Source organism: Nicotiana tabacum, chromosome 14 (assembly GCF_000715075.1).
Source record: "Nicotiana tabacum cultivar K326 chromosome 14, ASM71507v2, whole genome shotgun sequence".
In the NCBI taxonomy this organism is placed as follows: domain Eukaryota; kingdom Viridiplantae; phylum Streptophyta; class Magnoliopsida; order Solanales; family Solanaceae; genus Nicotiana; species Nicotiana tabacum.
Genome location: NC_134093.1, coordinates 47530038 through 47542325, shown reverse-complemented (window position 1 = coordinate 47542325; position 12288 = coordinate 47530038).

The following is a 12288-nucleotide window of genomic DNA, read 5'->3' as shown; positions in this document are numbered from 1 at the left end:
TCTGCAGATGCTAATCAATAGCCCTCTGAGAGTGCGGAAAGAAGAATATCAATTGGTGTTTACCATGTTGATGCTAACACATCTGTGCAGGTACAACTTGATGCTATGGCCAAAGAGATAAGGAAGTTGACCTTAGCCTCGATACAAATTGAGCCTCACGCAGCTTGTGATATATGTGGAAGAGGACACCCTACTCATGAGTGTCAAGCCTCAACTGAAGAAGTAAATGCTGTGGGAAACTACAATTTCAATGCAATGGGTCAGCGACACCCCATTTTTTCATGGAGTTCACATGGAGGTATTGGGAATGCTTGGCAGAAAAATAACTCTAGACCGCAGGGACTAGGAGCTCCAGTGTACCAAAATCCACAGAGGCAGTAATTTGAGCCTCAACAGCCCATTTAGTCTGGTCTAGAGGATCTAATGAAGGCATTAATTATCAAGACATATGAGAGGCTAGACGCTCATGGAGCAGCTATCAAAGAATTGGTCACTGGTCTTCGAAATCTGGAGAAACAAGTGGGACAGATTGCAATAATATTATCTGAGAGGGTTACAGGCACTCTCCCAGCTGACACTGAAAAGAATCCCAAAGAAAAAGTGAATGCTGTAACTATGAGAAGTGGGCAAGTATTGAAAGATCCCACCCCGATCCAAAAAGATGTGATACTTAAAACAGAAAGTGGGGAGCAACTGAAAATGATGTTGATAAAAATATGAAAGGCGCTATGAAAACTGAGAAGAAGAAGAAGGAAGAAAAATCAAGAAGGGAGGAACCCAAGAAGAGCGAGCATATGCATGCTTTACCTTTTCCCCAAAAGATATATAGAGAAAAGTTGGACAAGAAATTTGAGAGATTTCTCGATGTGCTGAAACAGGTTCATGTGAACTTACCATTCACAGAAGTGGTCTCACAAATGCCTTCTTATGCCAAATTTATGAAGGAGATCCAAGGAGTTTTACTATACATTTCTCATTAGGAACTATCAATTTTGATAAATATTTATGTGATTCTAGTGCCTCAATTAATTTAATGACTCTATCTATTTACAGGAAACTAGAGAAGGAGATTGGAGAGATAAGGTCTGCACCAATATCATTGCAGCTGGCAGACCAAACTACTTTAATACCTGAGGGGATAGTGGAAGATGTGTTAGTTTGGGTGGATAAGTTTGTATTTCCTGTGGATTTTATAGTGGTGAATATAGAGGAGAACAAGAAGGTCCCCCTCATCTTAGGAAGACCATTCTTAGCGATGGACAGAGTGATATTAGATATACATGAGAGGAAACTCATGCTTAGAGTGGGTGAGGAGACTGTGACTTTCAAGATGGATATAGAAAAGGGGGTGCAAAAAGAAAAACCAAGTGCGAGTGTTGAGTGGAAAGTGAAGGACTCAAAAGAGAAGGCTGCAGTGAGCGAGAAAGATAAGTGTGGGGTGTACCCCAAAAAGGCTGAGAAGAAACTGCCGGCATGGATGTGCGCATTAGTCCCAAGGCGAGGAATGGAGCCCGACTTTGACTCAGACCCTGACTAGATATTCAGGGAAGTTTCCTTTACCTTATGCTTTTTAATTGTGTGTCATGGAGACATGCCACAACTTTAAGTGTGGGATGGGGGATATTTGTATGTATGTATGTATTTTAGTTTTCTTTTTGTTATTTGTGGTATTTAGAGATAGAAAAAAAATGGAAAACAAACCATAAAAATTAAAAACAATTTCGATTTTTTCTGACGATGGATATCATTTGACGGGTTTCTTGAGGGATTAAAATAGAAAGAAAAAGACAAAAAGATTTTTTTAGGTAGTGTAATAATTCCCCCTTGGTTTTTCTTTATGCTGCAGTTCTTTTCCAAGTGTTTGTGTTTGAACTGGGTGTAGTTAGTTTTATTTTGTTAGGAGTAGGAAACCTTGTGCTATGATTTGAATTGAAAGCAATGTCTCTTGAGTTTATTATGCCTTAAGAATAGTGAGTGCTTTAGTTGTGACGCTTAGGCTCAGTTTTTGACTACTTGTATAAATGCTTTAAATTGTATGATCTTAACTTTGCTTAACTGCTTTGACTAGAGTGTCTTGATGATTCTGATCTTGAGTGAGTTATGTGCCATGTTTGTGTGAGGTTTTGTGTTATTCGGTGCATTGCATTTGATGTCTAGAACTTTCCCCGGGTGTTAGCAAAGCCAAATAGTAGTTTTATTCAGTCTTGGAAGTGATATATGCATTTCTTTGTTGAGCTAGATATCTGTTTTACCCACCTAATTCTTATGTATAGTAGTTAACCCCTTTGAGCCTGTAATCTTGTTTCTTTGGAAACCACATTAAAGCCTTACCCATTTGTTTGAATTGACCATCTATTTGAACCTTGTACCTCTCGTGTGGACTTAAATTTGATATGAACTTTGAAAAAGTTAAAGTGTGGGGTGTTGGTTTGGCTTTTGAGTGAAACTATTGAAAGAGGAGAAAGGTGCATTGTTTAGAAAAAGAGTAAGAGCCACTTGAATTGAATAAGAAAAGAAAAAGAAAAATGTTGTATTGTTGTGCAAAATATTCTTTGATACTGGTGACTCTTGATGTAATTGTGCTTAAAGAAGTAGGGAGTTAATATATATACATGTGAATGTGGAGTTTTGGTTTGACATAAGTGTGGGATTTTGAATGGTTAATTGTATGTATTAAAGTGCTTAGGGAGGTGTAGTCACTCTTATATCTAAATGTATCCTACTTGTCACGCAACCTACATTACAACCAATTAAAGTCCTACATGATCCTTGACTAAATGAGCTCAATTAGTAGAGTAGTACACTATGGGCAAGCATGTGGTACGTCTTTTGTGGCACATGAATGTTGTTTCTGAGAGTGAGCAAATTCTTTCTGTCCTGAATTCCTAATTGTTCTTAAATTGTATTGTGTGTGGAACTACTCTCTATTGTTGTGTGAGGGAAATTAATTCATGAAGGAAAGGTAGTGTCATTGACCTCTGTGTTAGAGTAAGTGAGCGGGTTGTGAAAAGTATATGGTGCTTTTGAGTCAAATCTTGAGGTGAGGATGTTACGTTAGAGTACTTAATCTGTTATACTTATTCTTGGTGTGATGAGTTAGGAGAGTTTTTTAAAAAGTTCATGTCTATATGAAGTGTAGTTTGATTGCTCGAGGACGAGCAATGGTATAAGTGCGGGGTGTTGATGTTAGGCTATAATCTCGTATTTTAGTTGCTTATTGCACTCTAATTGTCACAACCCAAAATCCACCTAGTCGCAATGACACCTAACCCAACTTGTCAGGTAAGCCAATTAGCAACTATCCAATTTAATGAGATTTATTAAGAAAAGAAATGATAATACACCGCTTTTATACAAACAATTTCCCAAGGACTGGTAGTACAAATCATGAGCTTCTAAGATTTGAATTTACAAAGCTGGTATGAAATAAATACATCATCTGTTCGAAATGTACATAAATAGATTTTTATAAATTTAAGGCTACCATGAACAAGAGGCAGCTACAACCGGAACACAGGTACGTCTTCAAATCAAGTTCCCGTCAATTACAGCAACATCAGCATCCAACAATTGCACGCATGGTGCAGAAGTGTAGTATGAGTACAACCGACCCCATGTACTCAATAAGTTACAAACCTAACCTTAGGTTGAAAGTAGTGACGAGCTGGAACACAGGTCAGGGTCCAACACCAATAGCCAACAACAATTCATAACAACATAATGGAAGTAATAAAAGAAGTAGCTTAGAGATAAAATGCCCAGCTCGTTCACAGTTCTGGAAAAAATAGGCATGCTTTTCATATATATCAGTGAAAACCCAAATCTTTTATCGAAATCCTCAAATGTATGAGTAAGTTTGAAAACTGTGATTTTTCCCAAAAGCTTTTCAACAACAGATAAGATGTTTCATTATCAAATGGCATGAGGAAAATACATCTCTATGCCTACATGTCAATATGCAAATGAAATCATGAATGGCACCAAAACCGGAGTGGCAGAAAGAAATACATCTCTATGCATGTATCTCAAGTATGCATGTCAAATGCAATGTATCTTAGTGATGAACTCATGTACTCACACTCTCAGAGTACTCAATCTAACTATCTCACACTTTCCACTCATCATGCTCAATCACTCGACACGCTCAGTTATTTAGTACTAGTACTGTATATGGCCAAAATGCCTGGGAAATCCATCCCGAATATATATATATATATATATATATATATATATATATATATATATATATATATATATATATATATATATATCAACCATGCCAGCTAGTCACTCAGTAATGTATAAGGCCAATCCAGCCCAGGGAAGATCCATCCCCAAATATAAATGCTTCGGGGAAGATCCATGCATTGGGAAGATCCACCCCTCAATATAATCAGCTGCGCTCATTGGGGGTGTGTACAGACTCCGGAGGGGCTCTTTTAGCTCAGCGCCATAATAAGCCTGATCTAGGCATAAATCAATATAACATGCTGCAGTGTGCAGCCCGATCACATAATATCACTCATAATCAGGACCTCAACCTCACTCAGTGATCAATCTCTCCAGTCTCTCGAATGCCATAAAACTAGCCCAAAAATTATGATATGGTGTGTCAATATATAGCAACAGAGACTCAGATATGATATGAAATAAATGAACATGACTGAGTATGAAATTGCAATGTAAGCAAATAACTCGATAGAAGAAATGACCTCAGTGTGTCCTAACAGAATAAGCATGTAGCCTAGACATGGTTTCTAACATTGATCACAGCTCAACAACTCTAGTACGTAGAGATTTCATGGTTACAGATAAGATAAGGTAACTACACAGTACTATAGAAATAACGGAGTCACAATTCACATGGATCACGCCCACACGCCTGTCCTCTAGAATGTGCGTTACCTCTACACCAAACACATAACACACAATTTGGGGTTTCATACCCTCAAGACTAAGTTTAGAAGTGTTACTTACCTCAAAAAAGCCAATTCCAATATCGAGCAAGCCACGCGATGCTCTAGAAATGCCATCTCGCGCGTACCAATCTCCGAACGGCTCGAAACAAACCAAAATCAACTCAAATATATCAATTAATGCCAAAGGAAACAAACCCAATCGATAAAGATTGAATCTTTAATAAAAAGCCCACAATCGACCCAAAAGTCCAACCCGGGCCCACGCTTCAGAACTTGACGAATCTTACAAAATCCGATAACTCATTAAATAACGAGCCCAACCATACTAGTTACACTCAAATCCGACTTTGAATCGACATTCAAAACTCAAAAACTCACTCTGTGAAGCTTTATGCTAAAATCCCCAATTTTCTTTTTAAAACTCATAATCCAATTACCAAAAATGAAGATACAATCGCGAAATATAATCTAAACCGAGTGTAGGACACTTACCCCAATCCTTGTGATGAAATTTGCCTCCAAAACCGCCTCAATCCGAGTCCCACATCTCAAAATATGAACAAAACAACCAACTCTTGATTTAAAGGCTTATGCCCAGCCAATTCTACTTTCGCGGACACATGAGCCGCTTCTGCGACACAACCACCGCTTCAGCGGACTCCACTAGCCAGCTGACCCCTCACACCTGCAGATCTCCATCCGCTTCTGCACAACCATAGGTGCGAAGCCAAATGCGCTTCTGCATTCAAGCTCGCTCCTGCGCCTAAGAACATCGCTTCTGCAGGGCCGCAGATGCGCCGCAGTTTCCGCTTCTGCGATCTTCCTTGCCCAGGTCTCAACTCACTTCTACGAAGAAGGCCCCGTATCTGCGACATCGCTCTTGTGACCAATTGTCCGCAGATGCGGCCACACTAGAACCAGCAGCCTTAGCCAAATGCAACATGCGACAAAATGATCCAAACCTCGTCCGAAACTCACCCGAGCCCCTCGGGACCCTTTCCGAATATACCAACAAGTCCCATAACATAATACAGACCTACTCGTGCTATCAAATCACACATAATAAAATCGAATCGACGAATCGCACCTCCATTTGAACTAGAATGAACTTTGAACTTTCAACTTCCTAAACTCGCGTCGAAACATATCAAATTAACCCATAATGAACCCAAATTGTGCACACAAGTCCCAAATGACATAAAAAAGCTATTCAAATTCCTGGAACCATGATCCAAACCCGATATCATCAAAGTTAACTTCCGGTCAAATTTATGAACTTTCCAAACCTTCAAATTTCCAACTTTCGCCGTTTAGCACCGAATCCTTCTAGAAATATCCAAATGCAAATCCGGGCATACGCCTAAGTCCAAAATCACCATCCCAACCTAACGAAACCATCAAAACTCTGTTCCGGGGTCAAATTCACAAAAGTCAAACTTGGTAAACTCTTCCAACTTAAAGATTAAATCATGAAATTCATTCTTCCAAATCGATTCCAAATAACCTGAAAACCAAAACTGACGATTCACGTTAGTCATAATACATCATACGGAGCTACTCATGCCCTCAAACTACCGAACGAAGTGCAAATGCTAAAAACGATCGGTCGGGTCGTTACATCCTCCCCCATAAACATAAATGTGGCGTGCTACACATCCATAATCAAAATTCTACTAGACACGGCTCATAGACAACCCCTAGGACAGACTTGCTCTGATACCAAGTTTGTCACGACCCAACTGGAGGGTCATGACTAGCACCCGGGCCATACTTGCCGAGCACCAACGTATATTTTATCTAACCTTCCTTATTATCTTTAAGGGCCAACAAGATCAATATAAATAGTAGACATGGATCATGAACATCCAACAATGAAAGATAATGTCATGAACATACATAACATGGGACGACAAGACTGTCAAGAAACTATATATAAGGTACGAGCTACCATGATGCCATGAAAGACTATACAACAAAAATCAGCCGACAAGGCATTCTAAACCATACATAAGTCGACACCTGTCTATGAGCCTCTAAAAGAACATAAATGCTACAACATTGCCGGAACAGGGCCCCGACATACCCATAATGTCTATAACAAAAATGCATACCAAGACCACGGCAAGTCCGGAGAAGGGATCTCGCCAATAACCGCTGAACCAGATAGCCTACTGTGATGGGGGAGCTGCGTCTACCCGTCTATCAGGACCTGCAGCACGACATGCAGCGTCCACAAATAAAAAGGACGTCAGTACGAATAAAGTACTGAGTATGTAAGGCAGGAAAGCATAAGTGAGAACAGTAATGTAAACAGGGATAGAGAATATACAACCTGTGACATCTGGGTACCTCTGAGGGCTACTGACATGAAATACATGATACATACATATATATACATAAACTTTTAAAACATACGCCTTTGTGGGCATCACCATCATCATATCATACCCGGCCGTAATAGGCTCGGTAAAACGTACCCGGCCATCATAGGGCTCGGTAGAATCGTACCCGGCCACGTGGAGCTCGGTAAAACCCAACTGATCAGTGGTTGCACAATAGGTGCCATACCCGGCCGACTATAGCGCGGCTCGGTAGAGTAAAATAGATACATATATATGATGCATGCTGGACTCATTGGAATCACATTTTGAACCTTTCGGAGTGACGTAAGGTCGGTATCCTTCGTACATGTTATTAGGATTAACTCTTCATCAAGAATCTTATAAGAATAAGAAAGTACCAACAACATTGATAATATAAGAATAAGAGAAGTAACATCAATATCAATCGTTTCATAAGAAGGGCAGCAATGTAAGTACTGCTAGCTTCTAAGAGTAGAGTATCTTTGGGAGCTCGTTCATTACTTTATGTACAATCGGAGTCGTGCAAATGAATGAAGGGGATAGACTCACATAACTTGTATATACTTCCCAACCTCAAGCTATGCAAATGTCATGACTCCTTAGTCTACAATAAGACAAATGACACTATCATTATCGTTTAAGCGTCGTAACTATTATGTATCGACCACAACCTATTTTACGATGAAACGGACAGCACCTCCCCTATTTATATGACTTCCCACAAGTCAATACAATCACCAAACAGCCCAAACAACATCATTAATAATCATATTGAGCCTCCAAAACAGTCCACCAACCAACAACATTACTACCAAGCCTTTCGATATATATTTCACAAGTTCTAGCTTCAACGACGTAGCTGCAACTTGGATAATCTTAAATATATATAGAGTAAGAGGTTCCTTACCTTTAAACAGAAAGAACAACTCCAATTTGACCTTAATTTTCCACGAAATATCCCTTCAATTCTGCCACAAGAACAACGAAGCAAAACTAGCAATTAATTCGGGTTTTTCGGCACTAGAATTACTTTAGAAGACTTGAAATCACCTAGGGTTGATATTAAAAACTTGAAGGTGTATTTACAGGACATAAAACACTTAAAACAACCTCCCACATGAGCTGGAACAACACAAAAATCAGCAACAACAAGAAGAACAAGAAACTTACTAGCGCCACGGGATTCCTGACATTTGATTTGTGTTGTTTGCCCTTTGTTTGGTTCTTGGATCATGAGAGAACCTTGAGAGACTGATTTTAGGGTTATAAGGTCTGAATATACTGAAAAATAGTGACTTAAAACGGGGTTGAGGTATCTTATATATGTCCATATGTCTTAAACCGCCTTTGTGGGCCCCATAGAGAGCAGCTTGGTGCACTCTCGCAAAATTGCGAATATCTCTCTATTCCGAGATCATATCGACAAACGGTTTAATGCGTTGGAAACAAGACTCATAGATCTTCAATTTGATAGGTAGATCACCCCATAATTCCAAGCACATTGGGAGAAAAATGCAGTAACATTTGACCTAAAGTTTAAGTAAATTTATAAACCTAAGTTGCGACAACTTTTATCGACTTTTGTTTCATAACTCGCTTGACTTCAAGACTTATGATGCGGATATTATATGATTCAAATACATTAAAACAAGACCTCTTGGGACAGTTAATCACCTCTAGTGTTACCCGAAAATACGGGTTACGCCATCCTTGATTCGTTTAACTTCTAATATTTGTTAACCACTCTTATAAACCCTTGTATCGTTTAAGACCAATAGGATTAACTTCTTATCATCTCAAAGATAATCTCTTCTTGGATTTACGTTGACTAACTTACGGTGTGATCTATGGTATACGAATTTGGGTTGTAACACCCTCTCCCCCTTAGGAACATTCGTCCTCGAATGTAAGGGTTTATGGGGTGTCTAACTCATCGTGGATTCCGACGGAGATTTCCGGCTGAGTTTCTCCCATAAAATGGACACTAGCCAAACTTGCAAGCAGTTAAACCCAACCTATGGCCTTACAAGACTATACAAAGCATTATGGATATGTACATTATCTGCATATCACCATTTTGTATTAAAAAAAGAGTATTCACAAGCTATTGCTTACCTCATAGAGCCGTTTCACCTTATAATGCGTCCTTCTTTCCCCCGACATCCTCGTTATCTTCACTCTGGAATAGGTAAGGGTATTTAGACTTCATCTCCTCTTTTGCTTCCTATGTCATTTCTTCTATATTCTTGTTCCTCCATAATACTTTCACGGAAGCTACATCCTTTGTTCTCAGCTTGCGGACTTGTCGATCTAATATAGCCACTGGCACTTCATCATATGATAGATCCTTTGTAACTTGTACATCTTTGATAGGGACGACCCGAGAAGGGTCTCTAATACATTTTCTCAACATAGATACATGGAATACCGGGTGGACAAATTCCAATTCAGATGGCAATTCTAACTCGTAAGCAACCTGTCCAATTCGTCAAAGAATTTTGTACGGCCCAATATACCGCGGACTCAACTTACCCTTCTTCCCAAAACGCATAACACCCTTCATCGGCGAGATCTTCAGGAAAACCCAATCACCAACCTCAAATTCCAGATCACGACGTCGGACATCGGAATAAGACTTTTGCCTGCTTTGTGCCGTCCTCAGTCGCTCTTGTATCACTTTCACCTTCTCAATGGCTTGGTGAATCAAATCTGGCCCATATAATTCTGTCTCACCGACTTCGAACCATCTAACTGGTGATCTACATCTCCTCCCGTACAGTGCCTCATACGGGGCCATTTTAATACTGGAATGGTAGCTATTATTGTAGGCAAATTCTATAAGTGCCAGATGGTCATCCCAATTCCCCTTGAAATCACGAACACATGCTCGTAGCATATCTTCAAGCGTCTGGATGGTACGTTCAGCCTGTCCGTCAGTCTGCGGATAGAATGCAGTGCTGAGATTTACTTGTGTACCTAAACCCTTCTGAAAAGACCTCCAAAAGTTAGCCGTAAATTGAGCTCCTCGGTCTGATATAATAGATACCGGCACACCATGAAGCCTAACAATCTCCTTGATATATAACTTTGCATAATCTTCAGCCGTGTAAGTTGTCTTAACTGGTAGAAAATGGGCAGATTTTGTAAGTCGATCAACTATCACCCAGATGGAGTCAAACTTATGATAAGAGCAAGGTAATCCAATAATGAAGTCCATATTAATCACCTCCCATTTCCAGGTCGGAATCTCTATATTCTGAATCAATCCACTAAGTTTCTGATGCTCGATCTTTACTTATTGACAATTAGGACACTGGGCTACAAATTCTGCAATAGACTTCTTCATGTTATCCCACCAATAATGCTCCTTAACGTCATGATACATCTTTGTCGAGCCAGGATGGATAGAATATCGGAACTGGTGAATCTCAATCATAATCTTCTCTCGCAACCCTGCCACACTAGGTACACATAATCGGCCCTGGTATCTCAGTGTCCCATCTCCTCCGATCTTGAAAGCTGTAATCTTACACTGCTGAATTCCCTCTCTCAATCTTACTAAGGTAGGATCTTCATATTGCCGTGCTTTTACCTCGGCTACCAAAGATGATTCTGCTGTATTCTGTACAGTAACACCTCCATCATCAGAGTCCAACAATCTGATTCTCATATTGGCCAGTTGGTGAAGCTCTTTGGTCAACCCTTGTCTACCTGCCTCAATATTTATTAAGCTTCCCATTGACTTACGGCTGAGAGCGTCTGCAACAACATTGGCTTTACCGGGATGGTACAATATCTCGACGTCATAGTCTTTCAGTAATTCAAGCCACCTACGCTGCCTCAAATTCAACTCTTTCTGCTTGAAGATGTATTGTAAACTCTTGTGATCTGTGTAGATGTCAACATGGACGCCGTATAAGTAGTGCCTCCATATCTTCAAAGCATATATTACTGCAGCCAATTCCAAATCACGAGTCGGGTAATTCTTTTCATGCTTCTTCAATTGTATTGATGCATAAGCAATCACCTTCCCACGTTGCATCAATACGCACCCCAAACCTATACCTGATGCATCACAATATACCACATAACCTTCTGTTCCTTCTGGGAGAGTGAGCACTGGCGCGGATGTCAATCGATTCTTTAGCTCCTGAAAACTATGTTCACAAGCATCAGACCACTGGAACTTGGTAGCTTTCTGTGTTAACTTAGTCAATGGTGCTGATATAGAGGAAAACCCTTCTACAAACCGCCTATAATATCCTGCTAGCCCCAGGAAGCTGCGGACTTCTGACGGTGTTGTCGGTCTCGGCCAATTCTTCACTGCATCGATCTTCTGAGTGTCGACACTAATACCCTCATCAGATATCACATGGCCAAGGAATGCTACTGAGTTCAGCCAGAATTCACATTTAGAGAGCTTAGCATATAACTTATGATCCTGAAGGGTCTGTAATACTATCCGTAAGTGGCCCGCATGTTCCGCCTCCAAACGAGAATACACCAGAATGTCATCAATGAATACGATCACAAACACATCAAGATAGGGCCTGAATACACTATTCATGAGATCCATAAAAGCTGCTGGGGCATTTGTTAGCCCGAACGACATAACCAAGAACTCAAAATGCCCATATCTTGTCCGGAAGGCCGTCTTTGGAATATCCTTCTCCTTAACCCTCACCTGATGATACCCTGAACGCAAGTCAATCTTGGAGAAATACTTGGCACCCTGGAGTTGGTCAAACAGGTCATCAATTCTTGGAAGTGGATACTTGTTCTTTATTGTAAACTTATTCAACTGTCGATAATCGATACACATCCTTAACGACCCATCTTTCTTCCGCACGAACAAGACTGGCGCACCCCAAGGTGAAGTGCTAGGCCTAATGAAACCCTTATCCAGCAAGTCCTTCAACTGTGCTTTCAACTCTCGCAACTCTGCCGGGGCCATCCTATATGGAGGGATAGAGATCGGTTGAGTGTCAGGCAATGCATCAATGCTA